The 18,301-nt window shown below is 35.9% G+C and overlaps 1 protein-coding gene across 4 annotated transcripts in view; it reads right to left on the bottom strand.

Moving 5' to 3' along the window:
• The window catches only part of LOC134347073 (lysine-specific demethylase 4C-like), a 394,026-nt gene that overhangs the window by 258,801 nt on the left and 116,924 nt on the right, over positions 1-18,301 (bottom strand). The gene's annotated exons all lie outside the window — the stretch shown is intronic.

Here is an 18,301-nt window from a genome sequence, read left to right on the forward strand (position 1 = left end):
CAGCTCATGCAAAGGCTACCCACAGAATTAGGAAATGTTTATAGTACAAGGAAAAACAATGATCATTTTAGAGACTGAATAACTGCTAGGAAATAATGACAAAGCTGCATTAAAAGCATATCAATGGTTCTCCACTTCTAAACACCACTATTTTGCTGCAGATTGGGATCAAATATCTAACCTCCTGGATTTGATCCCGAGAACAATTACTCCCAAAGCATTAACATGTGCTATTTTGGGGAGTTCTCTAAAAGATCTTGTCGATCATAGAACCATATTACAAACAACTGTCAGCATTTTCATGGAAGGGAGAACCGAAGGAGATGGAATGGATCAACAAAAGAACTAGATATATATATTAATAACAGCAGAACAAAATATACTTGCACTAAATAGTAGATTATTGTACTTATCAGGCTATTTGTGTCTCTCCCCTACCCCACATATAAAACAACTTAGCTTATACAATGGCAATACTGTATTTTGATATATTAAAAAAATCAAGTGTTAGGGTGAACTATATAAATGGAAAATCAAACTAAAAAATTATTGGAATATAAACATTTTAATTAAAAATTTTCAATGATTTAATATTTGTCTAAGGTTCATCTTCATTGTTTTCCAGTTCAAAGATTTAAATATATTCTATGTAAATACCTTGCTAAACTAAAATATATTCAAAAGCATTTGGCAATCAAAATAAGATCAATTGCATTAAACATAAATACAATACTAAATGCACTTCAAAAGGACAGTGAAGAAAACTTGCTTGTAAAGAGAGGAATTTACAATTTCTGTATTTGAATTCCCAACACAACCCTAGTTGTGTCGTTAACAACAAAAATTGTTTTCTGCCAAATGATGCAAAGAAATTAAAGTTCCAACTGACTGCCAGCTACCATGCTGACTTTGTGGAAAAAATAACATTTAGCAAGATTTGATTGTTATGCCTTTACCTTCCATTAACATTCTAGCCATTAAGCTATTCAATTATTACTCTTCTATAGGAAGCCTAAAACAAGATAAATTTCAATGGTATGCAAATTTATTCTCTGACCTTGACATCTAATCATTTAAAACTAAAGAACATCAACATTACAATATTTCCTGGGCTATGAAAATACAATTTTTATGAAATTTGAATGACAATCAAGGAGACATTATAATTTAAGTGCACAGATTTGAAACAATGGCATATCTTTTATAGAAAATGTGTAATTCAAAGGTGCAGCAAAGGTACCTTCTCAGGTAAAGAATATCTTGAAAGAAAAAGATAAAATTAGAATTAGCAAAACTGAGCGTCTTATTTGTGAAGAGACAGCAGTGTTTGCTGAAAGTTTACATAAATGGTTAGCCACCAAAAAGTGACTTCTGTATATTGCATTAACCTCTACAACATCTTTAAAGCAAATATTTTTCACAATGAGCATGCGATGTTAAAATACAACACCACCGTGGTCTCCTTAGCATCCTCAATATTATATTTAGTTGCCCACCTCTAAAAAATACTTGACTACCTATGAAGCACTTTTTAGCAGCATGACTGTTTTTCTTGTTTTTTTTTCCAGTGTTACTGAGTCAAATCCATGTATATTCTTTTCAGCTCCTCTCATCATTACATCTAACTAGATCAATATCCTTTCAAATCCTTAATGCACAATTAAATCAACTTCAGACTACATACTGAAAATTAATTTGCGGTAGAAAGTTCTGAAAAATGTTCACAGCATGGCACCACAAGGAAATTCTGTTTTGCAAATGGTCAGACGCTCTCCAACCAGGTAATCAAATGATGACGTGTTAATGCACTCATAATTTCATAATAGTCTCTTTAATTCCTGCTTATATTAATTGTCAAATTGACAACAATACTCTAGGTTTGCTTTCTCATGTGGTACACGACAACTTTGTTGGTTAGCAAAATGAATGGCTTAAATGCCAAGGGTAACTATTATCCTATGTCCAGCTCCGTATGTTGTTAATAAGTCTAATTACCTACATCCAGTTGTAAAGTTCTGTCCACTTTATCCAATCATCTCATACAACTCCAAATGAAAAGAATCATGCAAATTGCATAACTTCTTCTTTAATCTTGTCTTCTTAAATAAATGTCACAAAAACACTACAGCAGATGCAGGATGATTTGATTGAGATAATGGAGCACATACCTGTCAAACTAACACAATAGTACTTGTAAAATATGCCCATTATTCTACTGAGGTGATAAAAAAGCAAATTATTCTGAAAAAGGCTCGCTGACCTTAAATGTTATCTGTTTCTTTTCGACAGGTGCTGCCTGACCTCTAGAACTGAGATCACAACTTCAGAATAAGGGCTCAGACATTTAATTTGGAGATCAGGAGTAACTTCCTATCACTAAGGGTTGTGAACACTTGTTACTCTTTATCCTAGACAGTTGTGGTGACCAAGGTGCCAACAGATTTACAGCTGAGATGGACAAATTTTTGGGCACATGTGGACTCAAGGGCTGTGCAGAACATGAAGGATAGCAGAGTGTAAAATAAGTTCAGCTCAATCATTACTTTAGTGAATCAAAAGGTATTAATTATAATGCACAACTGGCAGGAATTAACTGAATGTAAACAGGATAGAGTACACAGAAACAATTGTGCTCCAGGCAGAAATCATGAGCCCACCAGTACTTGTTGGAAGGATAAGGTATTCCAGCACATGGCCTTTCTGGTAATACACCAGAATCTGCCAGATAATAGATTATTTTCCTGGAAGTTTACAGACCCTGAACCCTAGGGTTAGCCATCAAAATACGGATACATTTAAATACAAAGCCAATGAAATGCAATTAGCATCTGACCAGAAGTGCAAAAGAATAGAATTATTTACACAATAACTACGAATAAAAAGTAAGTGCTATAGCACACAAATACAAAAGTACTGAGACGGTCCAATATGGATGCAATATTGCTTAGCGCTGAGATGTGAGGTTCAGCAGGGTCACAGCCTCAGGGAAGAAGCTCTTCCTGTGCCTGCTGGTGTGGGAGCGGAGGCTCCTGTAGCGCCTACCGGATGGGAGGAGAGTAAAAAGCCCACGGTTAGGGTGAGATGCATCCTTGATAATGCTTTTCCCCCAGCCCAGGCAGCGTTTATGGTAGATGTTCTCAATGGTGGGTAATTGGGTGCCGATAATCCGCTGGGCAGTTTTCACCACACACTGGAGTGCTTTGCAGTCCGATATGGGACAATTGCCATACCACACTGAGATGCAGTGGGTGAATATGCTCTTAATGGTACAGCAGTAAAAGTCCATCAGTATCCTGGGACAGAGGTAAGCTTTCTTGACGCTCCACAGGAAATAAAGGTGTAGCTGCGCCTTTCTGATCAGAATGAAGGAGTTCAGGGACCAGGTGAGATCATTGGAAATGTGGACACTAAGGAGTCTGAAGCTTGATACATGCTCCACTACAGCTCCGTTGATGTAGAGGGGGACATGAGTGTGGCTCCTAGCATGCCTCGTCCACAATAATCTCCTTGGTCTTCTGGGTGTTAAGGGCCAGGTAGTTATAGGCACACCACGCAGCCAGGTGCTGGACCTCATCCCAGTAGGCTGTCTCGTCATCCCCTCTGATCAGGCCAACAACCGTGGTGTCGTCTGCGAACTTGATTATGGAGTTAGAACCGTGTACATGAATGCAGATATGTATTAGCTACTGAAAGATATTAAGAAAATTTCTCATTGCAGAAAAACAAAAGGTAAGAGCTTTTTAATTATTTCCATCTGGCTAAGGAAAACCAATGTAACTTCAAGACAGCCATCTTATTAAAGGATAACATGTTTGTTTTATTTTTGTGGAAACTCTTAACTTTTTACAAATGTGAGTTAACTAATGTACACCATTAAAAAGACAATTTATATAATATTTTACTGTTGTGTTGTGTGTGCTTATATTAATTTCCCAACCTCAAGTGATGCTGTACATCAACAAGTAATTGAAAACATAAAAGTTATTAAAAATGCACAATTCTAGAACCATGGCTTGTGCCTGAAATCATGTGTTTCCAATATAATGCAGAGTATGTATATGTAACCTACTGAACATTTTTTATGTCCATTATGAACAAATTAATGTGGCAAAAAATACCTTACTTCAAAATTACTGTATCAGAAAATCAAATGAGACACAAGAAACTTCAGATGGTGGATTCTGGAGCAACAAACGATCTGCTGAAGGGAGCAGCTTCTGTGGGAGGAAAGGAATTGTCAATGTTTCAGGTTCCTCTAGCAGACTGCATGTTGTTCTATATTTAAATCAGAGTTGAACTTGGTAGATTAAATGCTGGTTGACCAGAAATAAATGGAATAACTGTAGAAAATAGATAAATGAAAGGATATAATTCTTGAGCAAAAAGACCAGATGAAAAAAGAAACTGTGAGAATACAAAGTATATAAAGAAAATAAAGGAAACACAAAGTGGAACACAAATGAAAATTAACAATCAACATGAACAGAAAAATATTTAGAACCTTCATAAGGAATTTTATTAATAACAAGGATGAGCAAAGATAAAGTGGGCAATAGATGTGACTAGCTGAGTATATTACTTTAAACAGAGATGAGTAAAAAAAACATGGAAGAAGTGCTAGACAGCTTGAGACAAAGCATCAACTATCATTGGTTAAAATGTCTTCAGAAATATAATTGCTTTTAAGAAGCAGGGGATAGCAAATGTTTCTAATTAGAGGTATGCGTCAATCTACATCCAAGTGTGTCTTCAGGCCTTTGGATTTGAGGAATTCACAAAATTCCTCCTATTTCTTCAAAAATTTTATTAGCAGCCTTTTCAGGACTGCAAGAGTTATCAAGTAAATAAATCCCACTTCTGAAGGATGACCATGAATAGTTAAAACTTACCACTTTCCTCTTCAGTAATAACTCAACAGCATCAACTGCAAGCACTTCCAATGAATTATATTATATTCCACTTCAAGGAAGCGATTGCCAGAAATGACTCTTGATTTCTCACAAGTCTGTGTTTAATTAATGACTTGGGCTGCTTCATTGAACACTGAAATTCACAGATCTGACACAGGTTCAGGGACAACAATTTCACAATCAATAAGCCTAATCAATTCTAGAAAGCTAGAAGGAACAAGTGCATGTATCCATTCCATACCAGCTCTTTCTCATCACTGATTCAATGCAAAATCAGTGATGCAGAAGATGTGGATCTTGGGTTGTACTTACTATTTTTTAGGCTGTTGCTGTGTTATAGCACTATCATATTATTTTAATGTAGCACTTAAGGAGTCATTCTGATGAAAAATCATGGGGTATATTGCATGATCCTTGCAATTCCAAGTACTAATGGCATTATTTCCTTTACATTTAGAAGTTTTAAGCTGACAAATGTAGTCCTCTCACACTACAAGAACTTAGATGATTTGACTGAAGGAGCTGAATAAATTTATGGACAAAAATTTCCATTTGCCTGCACTTTATTCCTTCTATTGATTCAAAATTTAATCCAGACAGTTTTATATGACTCCTATCTTTATATTTTCTTGTATCTTAAAAATTATAGCACCCATATTTGCAAAGTTTCCCCAACTTAAATTTTCTATGTAGAGCTGTATCATGAAGTACTGAATTTTACTGGCATCTGGATACAGTAAGCTACACATGGATTTTTATACAGCAGCTTATATTTACTGTCAAATGCTAACTTCATGCATTTCCTTCAAATCATATTATTATAATAGAGAAAAGGCTGTCCATTTTCATCCAAATGCTTGCTTGATCAGTATGAGCAATGATTCGATTCAAAAAAATGTCAAAGAACCCAGCAGGGCTGAGATTACTTCCATTAAGATAGCAAAGTAAAAATGACATCTGACTATAGCCTTAGAGAACATGCAGCAAATAACATTTCCATATCACGCTCTAATAGTTTCAGCTAGGAAGGGAATTTTAAATGGAAATTAATTCTTTATCTGCTGTCACAAAGTATGGGCATCATTAAACTTGGAAAAATTTAATAGATACAGTATGTCTATCAACAAATATAATTAACCCCAATATAAAATTTATTAACAAAAAAAGGACTACAAAGCCATTGTACCAAAATATTATGGCAAACCTGCTATTTTGTGTTGAAAACAGAATGTAGCAATGTTATTAAAAGGATGTCTAATCTACTATGTAACGATCAGACAGGAAGATCCAATTCTATCAATACTGCAGTACTGACAATATTTTAAATATAAATTTAAAATACAGTGAATTGCAATTCATTTTAAACACCCTTTAATAGTCTATCCAAGCACAACAAATGCACCATGTAATGTTGACCCAAAATAAGAACTGCAATGGGAAGAATTCTAAACATTGCCTTTTGTGACAAAGCTGAAGATTCACTGTATGCTCAAAATATTGACATAAATATATTTATGGCAAAATATTAAACATTAACAATTAACTACAGAGCTTTGAAAAAGTATTCAGCCCCAACAACTATTTTCACATTTTACTGTCTCATTTTTTAAATTTAAAATATCTTGGCGTAGGATTTTGAGCTAATTTACATAACATTGAGCATCGTGTCAAATCAAAAGAAAAATTCCAAAACCTGTCAACAATCTACTAAAACTTAAAAACAAAATTGTGAGGCTGTAAAACTATTCATCCTCTTTGTAATTACCATACTAACTTTCCTCAGGTGCAATGAACTATTAACTTACCAACTCAACCAATTTGTTGATGTAGAAAGTTGGAGGATCGCCTATTTTCAATGACTTCATAAGAATAAATACTCCCTCTCTTTGTAAGGTCCAGTAGTATGGTAGATTTTCAACAGGCCAACCCAAACTGAAGACAAAAGAGCATTCGAGACAAATCAGGGAAATGAGAATAGAGAAGTACAAATCTGGGGAAGGGTAGCAGACCATCTCAAAGGCACTGAATATACCTCAGAGCTCAGTGCAGTCTATCGTGAAAAAGTGGAAAAAAATATGAAGCCACAGCCACACTGCTTGGATCAGACCACCCCACTAAACTTAATCACCGGAGAAGAACAGCACTTACAAGAGAGGCTATTGTGACTCTAGCAATCACTCTGAATGAGCTGCAACTGGAGATAAAGATGTGAAAGGTATTCTTGTGGTTGGATGAGACTAAAGTGGAATGTTTTGGCATCAACACTAAGCAGAACATATGACGTAAACCTAATACTGTGCATCAGCCAGGTAACACCAACCCTCCTGTAAAGTCTGATGGAGATAGCATCATACTATGGGATGCTTTTAAGCAGCAGGAACTGGAAATCTGGTCAGGATTGATGGAAAGATGAATGCTGCTAAATACAGAGAGATCCTGGATAACAACCTGCTAGCCTCTGCCAAGAAACTTAAGCTGAGGAGGACATTTGTTTTTAGAATGACAACAACCCAAAGCACACGGCCAGAGTAGCCATGGAGTGGCTTCGAATGTAGAAAATTGATGTTCTTTTGTGGCCCAGTCAGACCTGATCTTAACCTGATTGAACATCTCTGGCAAGACCTCATGATTGCTGTCCATCACCACTCCCCAACTAACCTAGCATAGCTTGAGCAATTTTGCAAGGAGGATTGGAAAAATCTTGCTTCATCACATTGTTCGCCCCTAAAAGAAAATAAAATCATTTCACAAAATGATCGCTCCCTCTACCATCTGATCTCTTCTCTTGGTTTTCTCATCCACATCATCATCTGACGAATCCTCTGTTTCTGCATCTCCATTAACTACTTTCTGTTTGGCCTTCATCCAGCTGGGCTTTAGTCTTTGCATCTACTTTTACAAGCAACTTTTTATTCCTTGCTTGATAACCTTAATGCACACAGATTAGATTCTAATTCTTTATATTCACAAAAGGCAAATGCTTGCAACTTTCTTGGTGCTCCTTGAACTCTCTTCCAGCTTAAAACCATGCCACGTTTTGCAAGTAACTGCCTGATTAGCCTATCAGATGCTCTCTCAGAAATGTTGCCTAGTTGGATCACTGCTTTCACTACTGTCATGCTTCCTCTAAGCAGTATGGTCCTTCCTTGATCCAATATGCTTTCCAACCACAGGCACAGAGGTTGGTATCAACACCTGTTTGCCTTATTGGGCATGGTTCATGGTGCACAGCATGGAGACAATTGTGGCATCAACCAGTACCTTTCATAATTCACTTTCAGTTGACTCTATTACAGGGGATATGGCATACAAATTATGGATGGCTCTCCAATCAAGTTGAAGTTGTCTCAGCCAATCACGGCCCACAATGCTACCCCTCCCGTTTTTACCACATACGAGCACAATATGGCTTGTTTGTTGCTGTGTTTCACTGTTACAAATGTCACTCCCACAGAAGTATTCTGTTCTTCTGCATAAATTCTTAGTTGGATATCTGCGGGCTTTAGTTCAGTATCTTTGAAATGCCGATGAAACTCATTTTGTAGGACAACTAAAACAGCCAAGCCAGTGGCCAAAACCTAAAGTGTTCTGCAATCAACAATGGTTTAGGTTCTAAATGCTCCTGCAATCCTGTCACAATATCAGCAAAGCTCATTTCTGCTGGTTTGGTTGGAGCAGTCAAAATCCTAAGAAAACTATATGCCAGGGGTAGGCAACCTACGGCCCGCGAAGGTATTTTGACCGGCCTGTGAGCAAATATTGGGATCCTCTGCTTATCCGGCCCACGAGTGATTTTTCCTTATTCTGAGTGTTTCACACGACCACACTGATGAACATGCATGGCGTCTTGTTACACTGGCCCCAGGCTCCATCTCGTTCCAAACCAAACACTGGTATACACGAATGACGGGAAGGCAGACTACCTTATTAATATGTATTAGATACTCTCCGTGCACGCACAGGTTTTCAGACGGTATCGTTCAAATTTGTAAACAGAAACAGCGTCACTGTGTTTTAACAAGAAATCCACACTAAATATCCAGATATTTACGTGTGCTACAATACTTGTTGAATAACTCTCATTTTGAAATAAAATCGAAGAAAAAAATTCCAATGGCAATGAATGCAAAAAGCAGGAAGGTAGACATTGAGTGCCGAAATTTCCAAGACACTTGGACACTAGATTACATCTTCATCGAGCAAGCTGGGAGGCCAGTTTGTCTCATTTGCCTAGAAAATGTTGCTGTGAAGAAGGTGGCAAATATCGGGCGACATTATGAGACCCGCCATAGTGGAAATTTTAACAAGTTTACTCGGCAAGTAAGGAAAGATGAAGTTGAGCGAATGAAGGCTAGTTTCGGAAAACAAACGTCATTTTTTGCCAAGAAAAGCAGTGAAAATGGAGGAAATACCCGTGCCAGCTACGAAGTCTCAAAATGTATTGCAGAAAAGATGAAGCCTTTTACAGATGGAGAGTTTGTCAAAGAATGTTTATTGGCTGTGGTGGATATTGTTTGTCCTGAAAAGAAATCTTTATTTGCATCTATCAGCCTGTCAGCAAGAACGATCACATGGCGAGTTGAAGAAATGCCAGCAGATGTTAAAAGTTGTTTAAGGGATGCCTGAAAAGAATTGCAATTTTTTTCAATTGCGCTTGATGAGAGCAGAGACTTGAGAGACACTGCTCAACTTTCAGTGTTCGTGTGAGAAGTGACCTCAACTTTTCAAATTTTTGAAGAGTCTATTCAATTAATTCCTATGAAGGACACAGTTACTGGAGCAGACCTTTTTGCAGCTTCGTTGAAAATGATGTAAGAAATGAAACTTAATGTGTTGAAGCTAACTGGCATCACAACTGATGGGGCACCAGCAATGGTGGGACAGAAAAAAGGCATCATCGCATTGCTGCAAGGACAAATGGAAAACCTTGGAATCGCACAGACACCGGTTAAAATTCATTGCATTATCCATCAAGAGGCATTATGTGCCAAGTCTTTGAAATTAAAGGATGTTATGGACATTGTTGTGAAGGCAGTGAATCTGATCCTATCTCGTGGATTGAATCATTGCCAGTTTCAGCAGTTTTTGTTGCATACGGAGGCAGAAGATGGCTTATTTCTGCAATGTACGCTGGCTTAGCCAAGGGTCAATGCTGGAAAGAGTATTTGCATTGCATGAAAAGGTGACAATATTCCTTGAAAGCAAAAATGAGGATGCTTCACATTTTCGTGATCCTGACTGGCTTGCAACCTTGACATTTCTTGTAGACATTACATCTCATTTAAATAACTTGAATTTACAACTTCAAGGAAAAAAATCAGCTGATACATGAGATGTATGGTCATATTGTGGCCTTTGAAAGAAAACTGCAATTGTGGGAGTACCAGCTTCAAAAAGGAAATTGTGCACATTTTCCCACTTCTCAAAAAAGTAAAGCACAAGATCCAGACATTTTTGTGAATATGGTCCAAGAACTGAGAAAAGAGTTTTCATCTCATTTTGCTGATTTTCGTTTGCATGGAAATGAGTTCAAGCTGTTTGCTACTCCATTTGATGTGGAAGTGGACACTGCATCAGAAATTTTTCAAATGGAATTGATTGAGAGGGATTCTCCAGGAGGTGCTCATGAAATGAGGTTGTTTCTGGCTTTGTTCCATTAGCGTTACTTTTTTTTTTAAACTTATGATCTCCCTTACTTAATTTATTTTTACCTACACTAGAAGATTTATTCTATACTATTGATCTTTCCTTGAACTGTAACTGTGAAATCTGAAGAAATGAGCACAGAAATAAGTACAAGATCTAAAGGGCGAGTCCCTAAAACCAGGAAGGATTCCGACGGGAACAGGAAAAAAAAAGATGAATCCAAGCAAACTGAGCTATCTTATGATATTCTGTTGAACCTTTTAAATGAAAAATTTGAAGAGCAACATCAAAGTTTAACTGAAAAATTTGAACAACAACGTCAAAGTTTTAAATAAGTTTTAAAGTCAATTAAGGACTCTTTGAAATCGCTTGATTGTGAAGTTAAGCAACATCAAAGTAAAATTATTGAATTAGACGTTGAATCTCGGAAGGGAGATCTGAAAATTAAGAATTTGGAGCAGAAATTATCTTCAATGATGAAACAACTGGAACATTTTAAATCCAAGATTATTGATCTTGAAAACCGATCCAGAAGACAGAACTTATGTATAATTGGTCTCCCCAAGGATGTCGAGGAAGGAGACCCTTTAAAATTCTTCTCCCAACTTTTAAAGGATGCGTTTAGTTCTGTATTCCCCGACTATCCTCCATTGCTTGACTGCGTTCACCGTACAATGCGTCCTATATTGTCCTCCAAATTTAAACCGAGGGCAGTGATCCTCTGTTTCCATCATGTTCACGTCAAAGAGCATCTCTTCGAATTGCCCGTCAGCAAGGTATGATTAAATTTCAACAATATCAGCTCCGTTTAGTGGAAGACTACTCTCCTGAAGTGATGAGGGTGCGGCTGGCTTTTAAACTTCTGATGTCGGAATATTACCAAAAAGGACTCAAACCAGCCCTTTTGTACGCTGCACGTCTAAGAATTTCTCCTTTGGAGGGATCACGTCGTGTCTTCCATTCCACAAGTGCGGCTCGAAGTTTTTTGGATGAGCACTATTCAACTGCTACAGATACTTCGCTCTAATTAGTGTCTAGCTGTTGCAGTATTGGCTCTGTTTTTTGTGCTTTTTCTTTAAAGCCTATAATTATCATATGAAGAAGGTCTTTTATAAGTTCAAGATTTTCCTTTTTGGTTAGTAGTGTAGGTATTTTTCACATCTCAATTAAAGTCCTTTTTTGCTGTTGATGATTTCACTTTACTTTGCTATTTCTAATTATTTGATTTTCATTAACAATTTGATGGTAAATTTCTACTGCATGGATGAACATCTTGTTTATTTTTCGCTTCGTATAATTAAGATGGTGGCCTGTTTTTCTTCTTTCATAATATCTTTTGTTCTTTTTGAATACGCCATCTTTTCAGGCTCCTTCTCCTGTGACGGGGTCCTGAATTACCCCTATGAACTGTGCTCGATTACCCCTATGAATTGTGCTTTTGAAAAGAGAGAGAGCGAGTTATTTAACATCGACATGTTGTTTTGAAAAGAGAGAGAGAAAGGAAGGAAAAGAGAGAGAGAAAGGAAGAAAGAGAGCAAGAGAGACAAAGACTAACTTTTGGACTGTCACTATTAGGCACGAATAACTTTTGGATTTCAGCTGAGTTGGAGAGAGATGGCACCAAGCAGCTCGTAAGTCGCTATGGTGACAGAGGGCGGTGTTATTTGATGAACAATCGACGTTATAATTTTTCGGCTGCATGTTTATACTTCCAAGGACATTTGCGTGCTTGCATTTCTTACACAGTCAAAGGAAGGAGGAGTTATTTGAATTACAGTTGGTACGCAGTACGGTGAGATAAATAGGTGGTCAGATGATATAGACCTCAGACACATGTTTTAGACACAATGAGCTTTGTTGTGCCCTCAGAAAAAGTGTGTTTTTTGTAGGATCGATCAGGCAGATCGATCAGTCGCTCTTGCAGTGAGAAAAGGGATTGACCGGTGGGGAGTTGTCCATGTGTCCAACCTTTGCCTGTGTTGATAGCTCCACCACAGAAAAATTGTCCCCTTTGTTGTGGTCACAGTCGGTGACTTTTAAAGGATTTTGGAGGACAACGAGAAGATCGACAGGGTCAGCTCACCTGAAGACTCAAATCTCTCCCTCTCTCTCTCTCTCCATCACTACTCAACTCAATACCACAAACTGAACTGAATTTTACTCATCATCGTAAGACTGTATCTTTTTACCCCTAGACTTGAAGAAGCTTGGTTTTTCATATATATTTCCACACTTACTGATATACTTACTTATATATAATCATTGCTAAGCTGTTCGATTTATCTACATTTATATTACTGTATTGCGTAGTTACTAATAAATATTATCAGTTAATAGCAATACTGGACTCCAAAGTGTTTTCCATCTCTGCTGGTTCTTTATTCCCATCACGGGGTATGTGACACTCCCCATAATTCCTTTCTTTTTTTGAAGTGCCATTTTTAATTATTCATGTTTGTAATTGATTAATAATATGCATCTGTGCTTACTTCTTTTCTCTCATTCACTTTAGAAATCTCAATATGAAGATTATTATAGTATAGTGTAATTTGTTTTGGATTTCAGGGGGTTCTTTTTAACATTTATCTTTAGAGTTGCCTTCTGGAGAAATGGGGGTAGATTTTGTATTAGTTATTAGTTCTCTTTCTAGCTCTTTCTGGCTTAGTTTCGGGACTTTATGGGTGGAGGGTGGGGGGGGGGGTTTGCTTTTTTTATTAATCTTTTCTATTGGGCTGATTCAGCACTACAAAGATGACTGCAGTGTCATGACTTCCGGTTCCGCTCTGAATATTTATTCCTCTTCCAATTTCATGGGTTTACATTATGGTTAACTCTTTATATACCAAAGAGTTGACATTAAATTATGGCTCAGATTATTAATTTTGTCTCTTGAAATACAAATGGTTTAAACCATCCAATAAAACGGAAAAAGATTTTTAAAGTATTCCAAAGACTGAATGTTCACATTATTTTTGCACAAGAAACTCATGTGAGGAAAGAGGATAATCAACATTTCTTTAGGTTTTGGAAGGAAGAACAGTACCATCCGAACTCCCTGGCCAAAGTGCAAGGAGTTTCAATTTTTATGAATTCCTCAATTACATTTACTCATCAAGATACTGTTTCAGATCCGAATGGTAGATTTTTGCTAATCACTGGGTTACTTTTTAATAAGAAGTTGCTATGGTTAATATTCATGCTCCAAATGTGGATGATCCCAGATTTTTTAAGCACTTATTCACTCCTTTTCCTAATTTAAACGAGTATATGTTGATAATATGTGGTGACTTTAATTGCTGTTTAAATCCACTGATGGATAGATCCATATCTAATCAGGCTTTACCGAATAAGTCGGCTACTCTTATTAACTCTTTAATGATTGACTCTGGAACTTCAGAAATTTGGAGATTTCTACACCCTAAGGATAAAGAGTTTTCATTCTTTTCACGTTTGTCATTCTTATTCCCGAATTGACTACTTTTTTATTGACTCTCGTTTAATTTCATCTGTAATTGACTGCAATTATGACATTATCGCCATTTCTGATCATGCTCCAATGAAACTTTCTGTCAAGTTAATGGATACTTCTTCTACTATTAGACAATGGCAATTTGCTTCAAGGCCCGGATTCTGTTAAATTTATGAAAGAGCAGATTGATCTGTTCTTTTCAACTAATATTACGGAAGAAGTCTCCAACGGGATAGTATGGGATACTTTTAAAGGTTATATCCGCGGACAGATTATTTCTTAATTCTGTTGGTTTGAAAAATCCTATTAAGAATGAAACACTTTTGTTAGTTGATAAAATTAAAGATATTGATAAGAAATATTCTATTGACCTTAGTAGGAAGCTTTATAAACAGAGAGTTGAACTTCAAATGGAACACAGCTTATTATTAACATCCTCGATTGAAAATCAATTAATGAAAACTAGAAGTGAGTTTTATATTCATAGTGACAAATCCGGTAAATTATTAGCTAATCAATTGAAAACTACTTCAGTTAAGCATCAAATTATCAAGATTCGTACACATGATGACACCTTGATAGTTAATCATGACGAGATAAACAAATCTTTTCAAGAATTTTATACCTACTTATACCACTCTGCTTTTCCTCATGATCCCAACACCATGCATGACTTTTTAAGGAAATTGAATTTTCCGAAATTATCACCCGAAGAATGTTTAACATGTTATTTCTTCAATGAATTCCAGCAAAGCACCTGGTCCAGATGGTTTTACAGTGGAATTTTTAAAGTTTTTTTCTTCTATTCTTTCTTCTTGGTTGTCTAGAGTTTTTAAAGAAGCAATCAGATTAGGTCAATTACCACAATCATTTTACGGAGCTTCTATTTCTTTAATTCTGAAAAAGAATAAAGATCCTACTGATTGTGCATCATACAGACCGATATCTCTTTTGAATGTAGATTCAAAAATTTTTTCTAAAATATTAGCAACTAGGTTAGAAAAGGTATTACCTCAAATTATCTCTGTGGACCAAACTGGATTTATTAAAAATCATTATTCATCTTTTAATATTAGGAGGTTAATGAATATTGTTTATACTCCTTCACTTAGTATTCCGGAATGTGTTATTTCATTAGATGCTGAGAAAGCCTTTGACAGAGTTGAATAGCCATATTTGTTTAGTGTGCTTGAGAAATTTTAGTCCGATATTTATATCTTGGATTAAATTGATATATCATGCCCCTGTAGCTTCGGTTTGTACTAATAATCAAAGATCCCCTTTTTTTCATTTATCTTGGGGTTCCAGGCAGGGATGCCCTCTTAGTCCATTATTATTTGATATTTCCCTTGAACCTTTAGCAATTGCTATCCGAGACTCACCTAACATTTCTGGTATTACCCATGGAAATGAAATACATAAGTTATCATTATGTGCAGATGATTTGCTATTATATATTTCTAATCCTGGGAAATCCATTCCCGCTATTTTATCTTTGCTGGCTCAGTTTAGTAATTTGTCTGGTTATAAATTGAACCTTAATAAGAGTGAACCATTTCTCCTAAATATGCAGGTTCCTGTTTATGTATATTTACCATTTAAATTAATTACCGACTCTTTTACATATTTAGGGATTAAAATTATGAAAAAGCATAAGAATTTATTTAAGGTTAATTTTTTACCTTTAGTCATAGTCATAGTCATACTTTATTGATCCCGGGGGAAATTGGTTTTCGTTACAGTTGCACCATAAATAATAAATAGTAATAGAAGCATAATAGTTAAATAGTAATATATAAATTATGCCAGTAAATTATGAAATAAGTCCAGGACCAGCCTATTGGCTCAGGGTGTCTGACCCTCCAAGGGAGGAGTTGTAAAGTTTGATGGCCATAGGCAGGAATAACTTCCCATGACGCTCTGTGCTGCATCTCGGTGGAATGAGTCTCTGGCTGAATGTACTCCTGTGCACACCCAGTACATTATGTAGTGGATGGGAAACAGTGACCAAGATGGCATGCAGCTTAGACAGCATCCTCTTTTCAGACACCACCGTGAGAGAGTCCAGTTCCATCCCCACAACATCACTGGCCTTATGGATGAGTTTGTTGATTCTGTTGGTGTCTGCTACCCTCAGCCTGCTGCCACAGCACACAACAGCAAACATGATACCACTGACCATCACAGACTCATAGAACATCCTCAGCATCGTCCGGCAGATGTTACTTGATCAGATTAAACTTTTGTTTATTAAATGGTCACCAATGTCTCTGTCATTGATTGGTCGGATCATTGCTATCAAGATGATTATTTTGCCTAAATTTTTATATTTATTTCAAGCAGTACCAATTTTTATTCCAAAATCCTTTATTGATAATGTTGATTCCAAAATTTCTTCATATATATAGCAGAACAAAAATCCTAGGTTAGGTTAAAGCATTTACAGGAATCTAAAACGGAGGTGGGGGTTAGCTTTGCTGAATTTTAGATTTTACTACTGGGCAATTAATATTCGATATTTAAAATTTTGGTTATGGGACTTGAACGTAACTTTGGGTTACGTCCACATTGGGTTAACCTTGAATGTAATTCTTTACAAGGGTTTTCATTGGGTTCTATTTTAGGGACTTCGCTTCCTTTTACTCTTTCTAAATTGTATAAACAAATGGATAACCCAATAGTAAAACATACTTTACATACATGGTTTCAGTTTCGAAAATTTTTTGGGTTGAATCAATTTATTTTAGCAAGTCCTATTATATCTAATTTCTTCTTTCAACCCTCTATTATGGATCAAGCATATCTGGCTTAGAAAACTAAAGGTATTGTACAATTTTGTGATCTATGTTTGGATAATTGTTTCATGTCCTTTGAACAATTATCTAATAAATATAATTTGCCTAGATCCCTTTTTTTTAGATATTTACAGATTAGAAACTTTTAAAATACTGTTTCTCCTACCTTCCCGAATTTATATTCAACGGATATTTTGGAAAAAATTTTAGATTTAAATCCTTTCCAGAAAGGTGTAATAGCAATTATTTATAATATAATTATGAAAAAAGTTAAGACTGATTGGGAAAGGGAACTTAAGATCACTTTACCGTTTGAAAAATGGGAAAAAATTCTTCAATTAGTTAACTCATCCTCTATATGCGCTAAACATGCGTTGATACAGTTTAAAGTAGTGCATAGGGCTCACATGTCTAAGGATAAATTAGTTCGTTATTATTCTCATATAAATCCTGTATGTGATAGATACCACTTTGACGTAGCTTCTTTAACTCATATGTTTTGGTCATGTCCTTTTTTGGAAAAATATTGGAAAGATATTTTTGATATTATTTCAACTGTTCTGAATATCGATTTACAACCTCACCCTGTTACTGCAATTTTTGGGTTACCAATCATAGAATCAAGTCATTTAACCTCTTCAGCTCATCGGATGATTGCATTTCTTACATTAATGGCTAGAAGATCCATTTTGCTGAATTGGAAAGAGATTAATCCTCCCACCACATTTCATTGGTTCTCTCAAACTATGCTGTGTTTAAACTTAGAAAAAATTAGAAGTGTTATTTTTGATCCCTCTATTAAATTCGAAAAGACTTGGAGGTCATTTATTCAATATTTTCATATGATGTAATTTGACCTTTCCAAACTTACTCTATTCCTTTTTAATATATGTTGAGAGGAGCGGAGTTGACGACACTAATGGTTCCTTTTTTTTTGATGTTATATAACAGGCCATGTCTTTTTTTTTCAAGTTTAGTTGATTAACACTGTTTAGGTTAGTTTTTCTTTTAGGGTATTTTTTTTCCTTTTTCATGATTTTTTTCCTTTTTTTATATATTACATTTGCATCCTGTATGTTTGGGAGGTTTAATACTCATGTGTTAACTGGGTTTATAGTTAACTATGTTAATCACAATGTAATCCCAACAACTTTGTATCAATACTATGGTATGTTTATCATTATGAAATTAATAAAAATATTGAAAAAGAAAGGAATTGATTGAGATACAGTGTGACAACATATTGAGATCAAAATTTAATTCTGAAGATGTGTCAGTGCTTGACTTCTATAGAAAATATATTCATCCAAGTGGGAAGTATCCTAACTTAGTGGACCATGCAAAAAAAGATAGCATCATTGTTTGGCAGCACTTTATCTGTGTGAGCAATTATTTTCAAAAATGAAGCACACCAAGAACCATTTGAGAACAAGATTGACTGATGCCCATCTGGATAATGTCTTGCCCTTGGCATTAACAAG

This window comes from Mobula hypostoma, chromosome 5, assembly GCF_963921235.1.
Source record: "Mobula hypostoma chromosome 5, sMobHyp1.1, whole genome shotgun sequence".
NCBI lineage: Eukaryota > Metazoa > Chordata > Chondrichthyes > Myliobatiformes > Myliobatidae > Mobula > Mobula hypostoma.